We start from the raw sequence: 12,878 nt of genomic DNA, 5'->3' as shown, positions 1-12,878 counted from the left end.
AAATTACTTCCACCATGGAATCAGCTTGGCTTAGGGAACCGTTTGTATCACTGTACAATACTACTTAATTGTGAAACACAGAAAAAAAAAAGAGCTAGTAAGAAAAGTAGGCTTGCATACATTATCAGTTATTTAAGTATTTTCTTGATACTAATTTCACACAAAAGCCAAAATCAAAATTCATTTATAGTTTCTGTATTTTACTTGAAAAACACAGGTATGCTTCCGAAAAGGATTTTCTCATGATAAATAGTTCATTTAGCCACATTCAAAAAGAAACTATAGATAGCTGAATAAAATATGAAATGAAAAATAGGCTGAACTTTCAAACAGAAAACATTATTTGATTTCACTTATCAGTAAAACTTGCAATGCAGTTATGTGTACATTAGTTAGTTATTAATAAATTTGACGTTGCTTATACTTGTAAAAAATTATTTGAACTTATAATAATTCTCAAGAGCTAAAAAGAAGCATGGTCCTTTCTGGTATTTGAAGGACTGTATGGTATTATATTTTTTTGGTCAAAACTGTAGAAAAATTTCTTCTCCCTAAGCTCTGGAAAATTTCCTTCTTCATCTATGTTCAGAATTATTTCACCAAGCTATTTAGGATTCTATCTTCCGTTTCTGTTCCTTGATGTATTTTTTCTATTTTGTATCAAGCTTCTTAAAAATACAATATATTATTATTTTAATAATAAAAAGCCAAAGGCTAAAGGGCTGCAAAAATATTTTAACCACTCAAAATGCTGATGGGAATAATAATCTCTGAAAAGTTCTTACTTTCCAAACACAGAGAAAAGAGGAGCTGAAAATAAGTTCAAGCTTGGAATAGAAGAAAAGAATTTATGTAGTATGGCTGTATGCCCCAATTACATCTAAACTTTGTTTTGTACAATACTTTAGTAAAAGAGGATAGTAGGTTGAATTCACTTATGTTCATGCAGGAAATTAATGGTGTAATCACAATTCTGGACTGGCCAAATTGAACTTCACAAAGAACTATGAAAGCAGATGAGATATTGAAAAATAAGGAGTAAAATAAAATAAGAAGAAGACATTTAAAACAGAGGCAAGAAATAACAACAGCAAAATTTTCATGCTCTCATATTGCAAGGAATTTGAAAGAGAAGTCAAATGTTACTAAAGGTATAGATTGAAGAAAAGGTAAAATCAAATGAGAAAAAGAAGAAAATTATTAAACAATAAAGACTCAGTAGGTGGAGGTGATTAAATGAAAAGACTGTGAGAAACAAACATGATTTTAAGAAGAATATTAATGAGAAATTGAGAAAACTAATGTGGAATAATTTAACATCAGAAATATTTCAGAGTAGCAAGACTGATAATTAGTTGATATTAGAAGAGAAAGATGTATGAAAAATTAAGGACTTTATAATGAAAACTGATGGCACAGAAATCTATAATTTAAAGGCAGAACAGGAAACATGCCTGTTTTAATATTATCTGATCATGTCCTCATTATATTTAATTTAGAACAAATGATTGTTGCCAGGCAGATGGCCCAGTATCAGGCATGACCATGTGGTGGACTTAACATGATGACTCACTGACCCAGATCTGGCACGCTTTGTTTTTGTAGATGATGGTATTGAATGTGTTGAATCAATCCACTGATTTAGCAAGTTTCTGATCAGTGGGATTTTTTAGATTTTTTCAATAGTGCAGTGAGTTCAATGTCATGACAGAGAAATTCTCCAGCAATGGACATTCTTGAAATCACCTGTTAAAATACTTAAACACACATATGAAATGCATCTTAGTTGCTGTATACTGTAGAAGTCTATGACTCAGTGTATAAGAGGCTCTTTGGCAAGCTGGAAACAATGAGATTATCCTGTAAAGACTTTTGTTAGTTGTATATTTCACCTCCTGCGTGTGTATTATCCTTAAACTCAAAAAGAGATAGTCATCAGTAATCCTGTGATCACTCAATTTTCATTATTTGTTATAATATCCACTTTGATGCAAAAGTCAGTCATCAGTTAACTTCTGGTTTTCTTTCATTTGTGATAAATATGTCTTTTAATGCATTAATCCACAGATACACTAGTACTCCAGAAGTATAGCTAACATTGTAAACCTATTGATTTGCATTGTTCAGGAGAAAATTCTGCTATCAGTTTTCTTTTAAACACATTCTCTACTAAAATGTTTTTTAAAAAGTTTCACACATGTAAGTTGGCATGAATTTTAAGGACATTGATGGAGATTATTTTCCCCTGTTAGTGATCTTCACATTTATCAGCAGTCAGGTGCGCTCAAATCTTGCAAATTTCATATTCATGAAAAAAATCAGACTGACAGCAGTGGCATGTGCATTCAAATAAATGTATTTAAGTTCCTGTAGAAAGCTATAAATCAAAAGTCCTTAGCTCCATATTTTAATATATTTAAAAAAAAATTAACCAGGTAAGAGATAGTAGACTAAGTGGGGATTAATACATTCTGGAATAGGATCTTTTTTTTAATGAAATACCTAAATATAGATCCAGAGCATTTTAGAAATTCTACTTCATTACCCACAATAAACTGGTCAAATGGAGCTAAATACAACTTCAAACCCTGAAACATGGCACAGAAGCATGTTTGAGCCCTGCTGTCTATGGCTTCTGAAATGAACTGCTATTAAGTAAGGTCCATAGGCAGCTGCTAGTCTTATCTAAGTGAGGGTTATGCTGATAGTCTTTGCATACTACTAAAACCAGAAACATTCTTAAAGAATATTTCATGCTTAATTGTTGCACTTGTGTCAGTTATCCAATAGACTCCAGAAACCTTTCATATTATAAAGAACTTTTCAGCTCTATTAGAAGAATTCTTTTGTGTAAAGGCTTTAATTATCTTTTATGCAACAACCTTTGGTTTTGTTTGACAGTATTTATGCTTGAGGAGAAGATATGGTTACAATCAGTTAATAAATAAAAAAATTATAAATAGCAAAGCTGGATGAGGTCAAGGTTTTTAACCAAACAGAAAAAAACAAAGCTTGACTGATATTAGTAATAATTTTTCTCTTGAGATAATTAATTTACATTAAAAAATTATTTTAACGCTTTGAGGCTTACAATTTATAAGGAGTTAATATTGTCTAGTATACAGCCTTACTGGACTTTTTGCTGATAATAAAATAAACAGATAAATATATTGGAAAACAAATACTAGATGACTTCTTTTTTGTCAACAAGATGGAGAAATAGAAAGTTGCAAAATATAACATGATTCATGGGACAGAATTGAGAGCAAGCTGAATATTAGCATAGTAAGTTTTGAGAAATGCAGTCACTAAACAATCTTATTTTTGAGGAGGGAAAAATAGTTTTGGAATATTGACATAAACATGTATAATTAAGAAAGTATTTACGTGGACAATAACTACTGATATGAGATATGCTAGGAAGGATGTTAAGCCTGAGATTAAAACAGAACTACCCTTTGTTGTGACATTTTAGCATGATATGTCACTTATATTTTCTCTCCTAAGTGAAATACAGGAAAATGAGACTTTCGTGTTTGTCAAGATGATTGCCACAGAGAAACTAAAAATCAGAGTGCCAACCCTAATAAATGCCTAATTGCTCTTTAGGGTAAGTCTGCTAGAAGAAACAGAATAAACCATAGCAGAATATGTAGTGTGTGAAATAGTTGCCAGGAATGCTGGAACCACAACCACTGTGGTTTGAAAGAGCTAAAAACAGGGAGCAAACTCACTTAAACTTGTGGGGCATTGGCAACTCTAAATAAGTCTTTCAAATTCTTCAATGTTAAAACTGCAGTCCTTTTAACTTCCTTGGATTTTGACTAAAATAACTTTTCTAAGGTTAGATGAGTGTTTCAACTTCACTTATGAAGTAATTTTTGCATAAGGAAAACTGTACTTTTCCTGTCAGGAATCTTCCATATATTTAGAGAAACTAAAAAACTGCTGAAAGCAAAACTGTGCGTTGATAATGTCAGGGGATGTTATTAGGAGACTGGTATAATCAGGAGAGAAAGAGTGACAAAAAGAAATTACCAGAGACTTGGAGATAAGGAGGAAATGCTTAAACAGTTCCTGTGTCAAAAGTCCAGATTCTTATTTAACTTGAGGTGCTTAAGTTTGTAGACCTACATTACCCAACGCAAATCTGGACCACAAATAAGAGGTAAGTTCAGAATTCCCAAACTAGCACTGATGTGAGCTCTGTAATGTGTGGCAAATAACTGGAACGATATGAGAATCAGCAGGTTATAAACAATTAATTAGTTTCTTCTGTCATCACTAAGATTCTGAGAGACTCCTCTCATGCAGCTAGGCAACAATGTGACAAATTCTGATCCTGATGATAATTTTTTTGACACATACATTATTGTTATAGAACAAAACTTATTTACTAAATGGACAGATTGATTAACTGAATAATAAATAATCAGAAAAATGCTGTATATTTTTTATCTTTAAGGGTCTTTCTATTATCATCTTTTTATTATTCAAATCTGAAAAAAGGTTTTATTTAGAACAATAATATTAGCATTGTCATAAAAGCCTATATACACACTGACACAGTGCATTGCAAATAAATAACTATTATAGCACCGTTGCATTTTGTTAAAAAGTTATGAGAAATTTTGATTTGCCCATATGAAGTTTACTGTGTGAAAAACATGACTACATTGCACATGAAGAAAACAGTATTTAATTTGACGAAGCTTTTATAATGAAGGCATTCAACATAAGAAAAAATGATCAATCTAAAAACTGTCTAGAAAAAGCCTTTACATATTTGTTTTAGAATGAAACTATCAAGAGTTTTATTGTTTTGCTTTTTTCCTCTCAAAGAGAGTATTATGAGTGGCTTCACATAAAATTAACAAAAAAATGCCATAATTATTTAGTCATTCACCAGTCTTACTGGCGAAGTATCAGCTCTCTGTCATAACAAATTATTAGTTGAATTAAGCTTGAGTCTGGCTTTATAATGTGATAGAAAATTTTAGTTCCCAAGAAGATGTCAGTCTTTCCTGTATATTGATTGGAAAGGCATCTATCTAATGCCAGTAACAGGCTGGTATACTCACCAGATATGATCACTATTTTTTCACATTTCTACAAAAAATGTGTAATTAATTTTGAATTTCTGTGAGAAATACATATCATTTCCCTACAGAGGAATAGTATACTTTTTTATACAGTTTTTCTGTTATCTAAAAATCTCTAAACTTGTTCAGGATTTGGGAATGAATTTGTCTTTCTGTTTGGTTCTGGAATGACCACATTTGTTCTTTTTCGAAGGAAATTTCTTGACAGATAGGGATTTTGACAGAATGTCCCTTGCTTTCCTTCACATTGCTTGAGAGACAGAAAGAAACGGGATAGAAAGCAAATCTTCTCTAAAATACAAATTCACAGGAAATACATGCATGCCAATGCTCTAAGGGTTCCAGGGCTGACTGCAAGCTTTGCTGCACTGTTTCTTCAGAACCAACTTGACACAGACTCATCCTTAAAATTCAGGGGCTTTGCACAGTTTTCCTGACCATTTGCAGTGCATTATGTCACCGGCTGAGTGGAAGGAAATGCATTTGTGTTGCTCTAAATATCTGTTGCTTCACAAGGTTCTAACACTGGCATTTTTGCATCATCTTCTACATCTATGTAAAATAACAAACTGCAGAAATCATGACACCTTTTTCATTTCCCTTAATACAAGACTCATCCTTGGAAGTTGAGAATCAAGCTAAGTGGAGTTGATATGGCATGATGGCTTGCTACAGTGTTTCCACCATAGCATGTCTCACTTTAAAAATTTGGTGATTCTTGAGCACAAGTATTGACTTAGATTGTATACTTTCTGTAATTCTTTCAGTGAAAAGAATCCAAAGAATATAAAGTGAGATTTGTCGGCTCTGAGGAAGATGAAATTTCAATCAAAAAACCCCCAACTCCATAATGAAATAAACTGCATAATAAAGTCAATAACTATATAACTTAGTATAACAAACTTGGGACTTCAGAAAAAATGAATTATACTAAAGCAATCACATACTAATTAATAGAAGAGAATTGTATGAGTCACAGGCAGTGTATTACCATAATAATTACAAAAAAGCACTAATCTCATTAAACCAACCTGTAACATGATTATCAGCTCACATGAATTAGTGATGTCTGCTTCTCGTACAGTAGAGGAAACCTCATATGAAACTACTAATTATAACAAATGCAACAGAAAAGTCATGTATATTATTACATTTTCAGTAGTATTAATAGAAGAATTTTATTTTCTTATAGCAAAAGAGTAAGAAATCAACTTGCATTAGTATATGTAAAGTTATCATCTTAATTACATGTACTTGAAGTTTTTTAATTGTAAGAAATGTTTATTTTTTTGTTTATATTGAATAATAAATACTTCATATAATTTTATTTGGTTTTCTAAAGCTGTATTGCTGAAGATGTTTGTCCAGGGAGCCTTTCTATACACTCATGGCACCATACATACATGCCATATATCTCAATATTGTTGGTGCCAAAACAACAAAGTGGAAGAGACAGAAAGGAAACCTTTTTATTAAGCGCAGCAAGTGCTTAAAAACCAGGAAGACAGCTGTAACCATGTCCAGTCAGTTTCTGTTTTTATCTGTGTTTTCTAGTTATTTTTTATTTAGGGCAACTCAGAGAATTAGATTAAATTTAACATTTGCTGCAACAAAATGGAAGTCTGTGTCCACAGAGCTGGACTTTATAGTGTAAGTCCAAGATCTATTTATAGGGTATCTATATTTGCCCTGTAACATTTCCAAAATGTTCGTGTTACCAGCTACTTAATTATTTTCTTCATGGTTAAGGTATCCGTAAATCTAAAGCCAGTGACAATAATGTGCATTTGTTTCAGTTTTCATCAGTGTCGCATTGTTAGGTATGGGCAAAGCTAAACTACACAACACTTTATCTATCTATCTATCTATATCTATCTATCTATCTATCTATCTATCTAATGAAATAATACTCATTATTTTCTAGTTAATAATTTTGTATATTTTATACCTGTCAAACGATGAATTTCTACGCAACTAAGAAACCAGAAAATATTTAAGGAAAATATTATGATACTTGTTTTACATTCTTGCTCATATCTGGATTTTTTAAAAATCATATCCTTAAAATACTACGAAATGAAACTTTTATGATTAATGTCAAGCAGAAAAGCTGCTAATCTACTTGCATCTGTCATCTGTTTCATCTTTTCAAAACAATCCAAATGAACAGACATCTTGTGACCAGCACGGAATATTTTGACTGGAAAATGCTTTCCTGCTTTGAAATAGATATCTCTGTTTCATGTGATCCTTTATTTTTCATAAATGTCTTGACATTCATCTTGCAGTGGGAGGACATTACCCAGTGACAATATTCATCTCCTTTTGACATTATCTCATAAGTGAAATAATGAGTAGAAGGAAAAGAGTAGCACATTGTAAAAATGATCTCCTGTATTATATGAACAAAAAAATACATGAGCATAAATTAATTGTTGTGGTTTGTTGACAGAAATATTACACAAAAAATTAGGAAAAAAACCGAACAGAAGATAAAACTAAGATAAATCTTGCAAAGGGATTGGTGGGGAGAAGATAAAACACCTTGACATGAATAAAAAGAAAATAAACAATTTAATGACATAGGTCTTTTTCTATCATTGACCTAGTAATAAGTGATGTGAATTTTAATTAAATAAATTAGAATTATAAGGAAGTCCTTTTTTAAAGGACTTTTCAGTGACACTATGCTAATTTTCAAGTGACCTGATTTGCTCAAGTAACTCCTAGTATTCCAGCTAACTACTTCAATTACTTTAAGATTTTGTATATTTGGACAAGCTGCCTGTGTGATATGTAAAACAAATACAGTCTTGTACCATTGTTCTTTCGTTAACATTAGCTGACTTGACATTAGGTATTCTGAAGGACTTAAAATGATCTTGTGAAAGTCTGGGTTATTTGGTCTTTATTCTCGTCAGGTCTTTCTCTTGTGTTATGCTGTAGCAAAAATCTTTATGCCATAGCAAAACGTTCAATCAGAGTAAGAAAGTTGAATATAAAAATATACAAAGATGCTAGAAATTGTCCCTATCTAGATGGTATTTTTGGCTTATTTGAAGCTGAGTATCAAGAAAGTGCATACAGGGAAAACTTCTGCTGGGAGAAATTCTTCAGAATTTGTTTTTCCTACAAGTGAAATTGGCACTTGTGGGTGTTAGAAAAATTTCCCATGTTAGTGAGTTTTCTGGGAATAAAGTAGAACCAGCTTACCCTAAAAAGGAGAGAAGGCTGCTCTTGAATTTTGTTCATTGTACTCTTAAAGCATGGTTTCAATCTTACACCATCAATTCTTTTTCAGTATCAAGCATGCCATCTACAACCTCTCACAAGTCCTCTGTGAAAATTGGTTCACTGGTTGAGAATTGCTCCAGTGATTTTACCACAAATCACTATGGATGGCATTTATGTCTTCATATTTAACTAAGAAAGCACTTTGAAATTTATTAAATTATTTGAACTGACATGATATCTAAGATGTAAACAACTTAGAATTTTACTCCTACCAAGATATGAAATTTCCAATATTATGCATAGTAGTTAAATATTTTTAAGTAGTGGAAAAATAGCTCTTTAATATACTCTAAAAGTTAAAATATATTCAGAAGTATTGGTTAATTTCAAAGATCTTCAGTTTCTTTAAACTATAGAATAATAGGCTGTGTGTTATGAGAAATTGCTTCAATATTAGACTTGTCAGACTTTGGAAGAAGCTTCCTATGGAGGTGGTTTAGTCATCTCTGGAATTATTTTGAAGACATGAAAATGTTGCACTTAGGAATATGGTCTTGTTGCGGCAGTGGCAGTTCTGGGTTAATGGTAATTTTGGAGTTAATCATATATAAGTTTTGTCTGACTAGTTAATGATAGGATTGCAAGTCTTTGGACTTGATTATATTAAGGGGCTATTCTAACCTAAGTGTTTCTATGATTCCATAAAGTGATGAGCAAATATTATCTGAGAACTCATAGGGGAAAAAACTAAGTCTAAGACTAAATGCAAACAATAATTTTTTATGTTTGTACTGAAGAAACAGTGAAGTATGCAATTTAATTAATGAGTTAGACATCTTTTTTTTCCTGTAACTTATGGACTCTCTATACTGATAATTTTATATTCATCTTAATACTGTTTATAAATACTGATTAATATATGTAGTCTTTACATCTATGCTTTTGGTACCTTATTATGATTAAATAATTATCAGACTCTGTAGATTTTAATATTACATTAAATAGGGGAGGTGGCTTCCTAAAAGTAATATAAAAGGAAACCTCTTTTGTATTTGTATCTCCATAAGGTTGTATTTGGAAATTGTATTTACAAGTTTTGAAGCAAAATTTTAAATACATCATCGGAGTATCTGACCTTCTTAGTGGAAATGCATAGGTTATTACACTGACAGACCCAAACTAATTGTTTTCAGAGAAAAAAAATAAGTGTGTATAATTTGTCTGTATCTAATATGTATTCCTGCTAAGGAGTTGTTTCTCAGTCTGTGAAGTGGGGGAAACGAGAACATATTGACAAGGACTTGTGCATGAAGTCACATTCAGAGTTCCTGATTAAACCAGCCTGTTTTGAGGTTGGAGTACCTGTCATTAGTGTCATTATGCTTTTTGTTCCTTAATTGCATTCTAGTACAGAAGACTCAAGACAAAAAACTGAATCAGCCCAGAAAAAAATTGCAATCAAACCTGTCTGTGTCAAGGTTCACGGTTAAACCTCTGTTAACCTCTGTATTATGTGAGCTTAATTTATGCAATGCATATCAGAATGTGAAAAAATGAAATCTTCAGCTTTGGTCAGCTTGCATTTGTTATGAGTTTTCAGGAAATTATGAGTTAGTATTTAATTAACCCTACTACAAGCAGCTATGATTTCAAATGCTGAATTATGCCTTCTAGTTTTTAAGTCAACAGATGTTGACCTTGCAGTGGCAAAATTTCCCTCAGCAATATAGACCTAATCAGCATTACACCTTTCACTTGCATGAAAAGAGCACTATCTAATTAGAGAATATGCTTTTAGAAAATGAAGGTTGAAGGTTAAGATTTCATTTAGGATGCATTAGCTCAAATATGCCTTTGGGCTATTCCCAGTAGCAAGGCTTTTTATGAGTTCTCTTAAAATGATATGGAAAGGACACTCCTAAAACTAAAAAGAAATTGATTCAATAGTATGCATGAATTCATATTCAATTTTTGTAGGAGTGGCCCATGATGAATTGAGGGTTCATACTATATCTCCTTTTGAATACCAGTGTTCATCTTCACAGAACTACTGTATGAATAGTGTTAATTTTGAGATACAAACAGTCATAAAACCTCCATGGATCTGAGACTTGATGTTGACAGGAGAAACATACACAAGGGTCTGGTATGTTTGTGTTTTTGCTCTAACACACAATACTCGACACTAGTATTTACTGGCATCTTTGTGGCAGCAAACCTTTCACTGGTAGTTCCTCCTACTCAACTTACTCTTTCTCAAAAGAAATTCCAGATATTTTTACAGCTACCACTTACATTTTTGTCTGGGGAAGAGTACTGCTGAAAGGAAAGACTTGCAATCCTATCATTAACTAGCCAGACAGAACTTATATATGATTAACTCCAAAATTACCATGATGTGAAGAAAAAAGTAGAATATATTTTAAACATATCACTTAAATTAGAAAATTGAGGACAAGGTATTAAATAGTCACTGCGATTATGTGGAAAGACATACAAGCATTTATAAACTGGAAGAATAAGATGTTTGGCCACTTGCTTGCAGCAAGTAGAGGTAGAAACAGGAATTTGTATGAAACCCACTTCTTAATTATAAACCAATAGCCAAAATTTATTTTCCTTTTGATAAAACAATTTCAGATTTAGTGAAGCTCCCACTTCACAGATTGTAAAATTAGTTAACGATTGCAATTTAAAATTCTGTAAATAACAAGCAAAATCACAGCACATTGGAAAAAAAATTGTTAAACTGTTTCCATCAGTTGAAGAAATTCTTTGTTAAAAGTACATTATAAAAATGTAAAAAAAGCCCCAAAAGAATGTCCACTATCTTCCTCTACTGCTAAATGCTTTGGATCTCTTCTCTGCAGGCAACTTGCTTTCTCTGAACAATATTTTCTACCTATCAATTCTTTTTGTCTCATTGCAGCTGGATAAGTTGTGATAGAAACATAGTATTGTGGGCAATAAAAAGATAAGAGAAAAAATCAAAGGAGGCTTTCCTTTATTTTCTTCAACAGAATGAAGATATTTTGAGATTTATAACACCAGTTAAAAGCTAATGAATGCAGAAACTAAGGTTAACCTTCTCCCACCTGAAAATAATTCCAGACAACAAAAAACAAAGGTGGAAATTTTTGTCATAGTTTTATAAGGTTTTTCTGAATTATTTTGTTTCTTTAGGTGAGATGTTTCCTTCAGTTAGCTGCTATCACAACATATGTTTCTCGAATGTCAGGATAATGATTCAATGTTTTTACAAATGGGTTGTGTCTCAAGGACTTGAGTTATTACTATGACTAAAACAATATAACTACTTTCCTCATAACTTCATAGCAAACTCTATTTTGAAGTCATTAAGCAATTATGTTCAGTTTAACACTGAACTTTAGGTTATGTTTCAGAAGAACAGTAGGTCATCTTAACTGAGATGAATATACATCTGGACAAGACTCATACAAGACTCTTTGCACAATTTGTGACATTATTCTTGTTGCTTGAGAGCTCTGAGACAAGAAGGTTCCCAGGAGGTGTCTAGAAATTCACTCCATGTCAAAATTGTAACATCTCTATAGAAGAGTGACATTTATGAATAAGGAACATAGACTGGTTTGGTTTGAAACTGGCATATAATTTTAAATTAATACTGTGATTTTTTCATCTACATAGCTTATATTTACTTCTCTGAGAGTAATTTTCAAAAAGTAGTTTATATAAGTATGGAGGCTTTTATGCCTCATTGAATGAAAAGAAATGGAACTTTGGTCAGTTATTAGTTTAAGTGGTCTGCCAGCTCAAGATTTCTGAGATGAATAAATAGGCCTGTATGGTATCGTGTACTGCTGTGCTGGATATTTCAGGTAACTTAATAAGTCAGCTGTGTGTATACATATCTACCTAATGTTTCTACATTAATCATACGGTGTTTATAAAATAGTTTGATAAATGATTGCATAAAATTGTCATTGCAATGTTCCAGGCAGATTTTACTGACAACATTCTAGATCACTGCCCTGAATAGCAGCCCTGAATTTTTAGTTACTACTATCCCAACTCTGCAGAAAGAATTCAGCCTCAAAATTATGTTTATTGTGTCCAATTGAGTTGAACAAATGTAAATAAAAATAGAATCAGGTATGTAACTTACCTAGTACAGTATCTTTTTTTGGTTATAGAAACCTGTAGAAGAGGTACAGTTTCTAAGTCATGAGAAGCATTGAAGAACCCCCAAACTCTGGAAAAAACCCAAGCAGGAATACTGGTAGCAAACAGCCAAGTATGATTGATGAAGATATGTGTCTTTAGGGAACATGAAAAACTGAATCTAGAGGGAAACATCCTTTATAATTAAATGTATTTGTCTTTTAGGGATGGAAGATGCTATCTGTGTGCAGTTTCATGCAAACATGAAAACAATGTGCCATAAACTTCTAAAATATGTGTTCTACAAGGTTCAACCACAGCATTTTTTCCATAGAAGACAATGAATCCTACAAGGCTATCATGAGTCAGAATTGTGAGAAAAAAAAACCAAACAAAAAA

General features: G+C 32.0%; 1 protein-coding gene across 46 annotated transcripts in view; it reads right to left on the bottom strand.

The window, feature by feature from the left end:
• Positions 1-12,878, bottom strand: part of PTPRD (protein tyrosine phosphatase receptor type D) — a 1,163,353-nt gene that overhangs the window by 588,445 nt on the left and 562,030 nt on the right. Inside the window, exon 7 of one of the 46 annotated variants that reach the window (XM_077171995.1) lies at positions 12,484-12,515. The exons of the other annotated variants lie outside the window; for them this stretch is intronic. The gene's annotated coding sequence lies outside the window, so the exon portion shown is untranslated. The remainder of the gene's footprint in view (positions 1-12,483; positions 12,516-12,878) is intronic. 46 annotated transcript variants of the gene reach the window in all.

Source organism: Agelaius phoeniceus, chromosome Z (assembly GCF_051311805.1).
Source record: "Agelaius phoeniceus isolate bAgePho1 chromosome Z, bAgePho1.hap1, whole genome shotgun sequence".
NCBI lineage: Eukaryota > Metazoa > Chordata > Aves > Passeriformes > Icteridae > Agelaius > Agelaius phoeniceus.
This window is presented reverse-complemented; position numbering and strand designations above follow the sequence as displayed.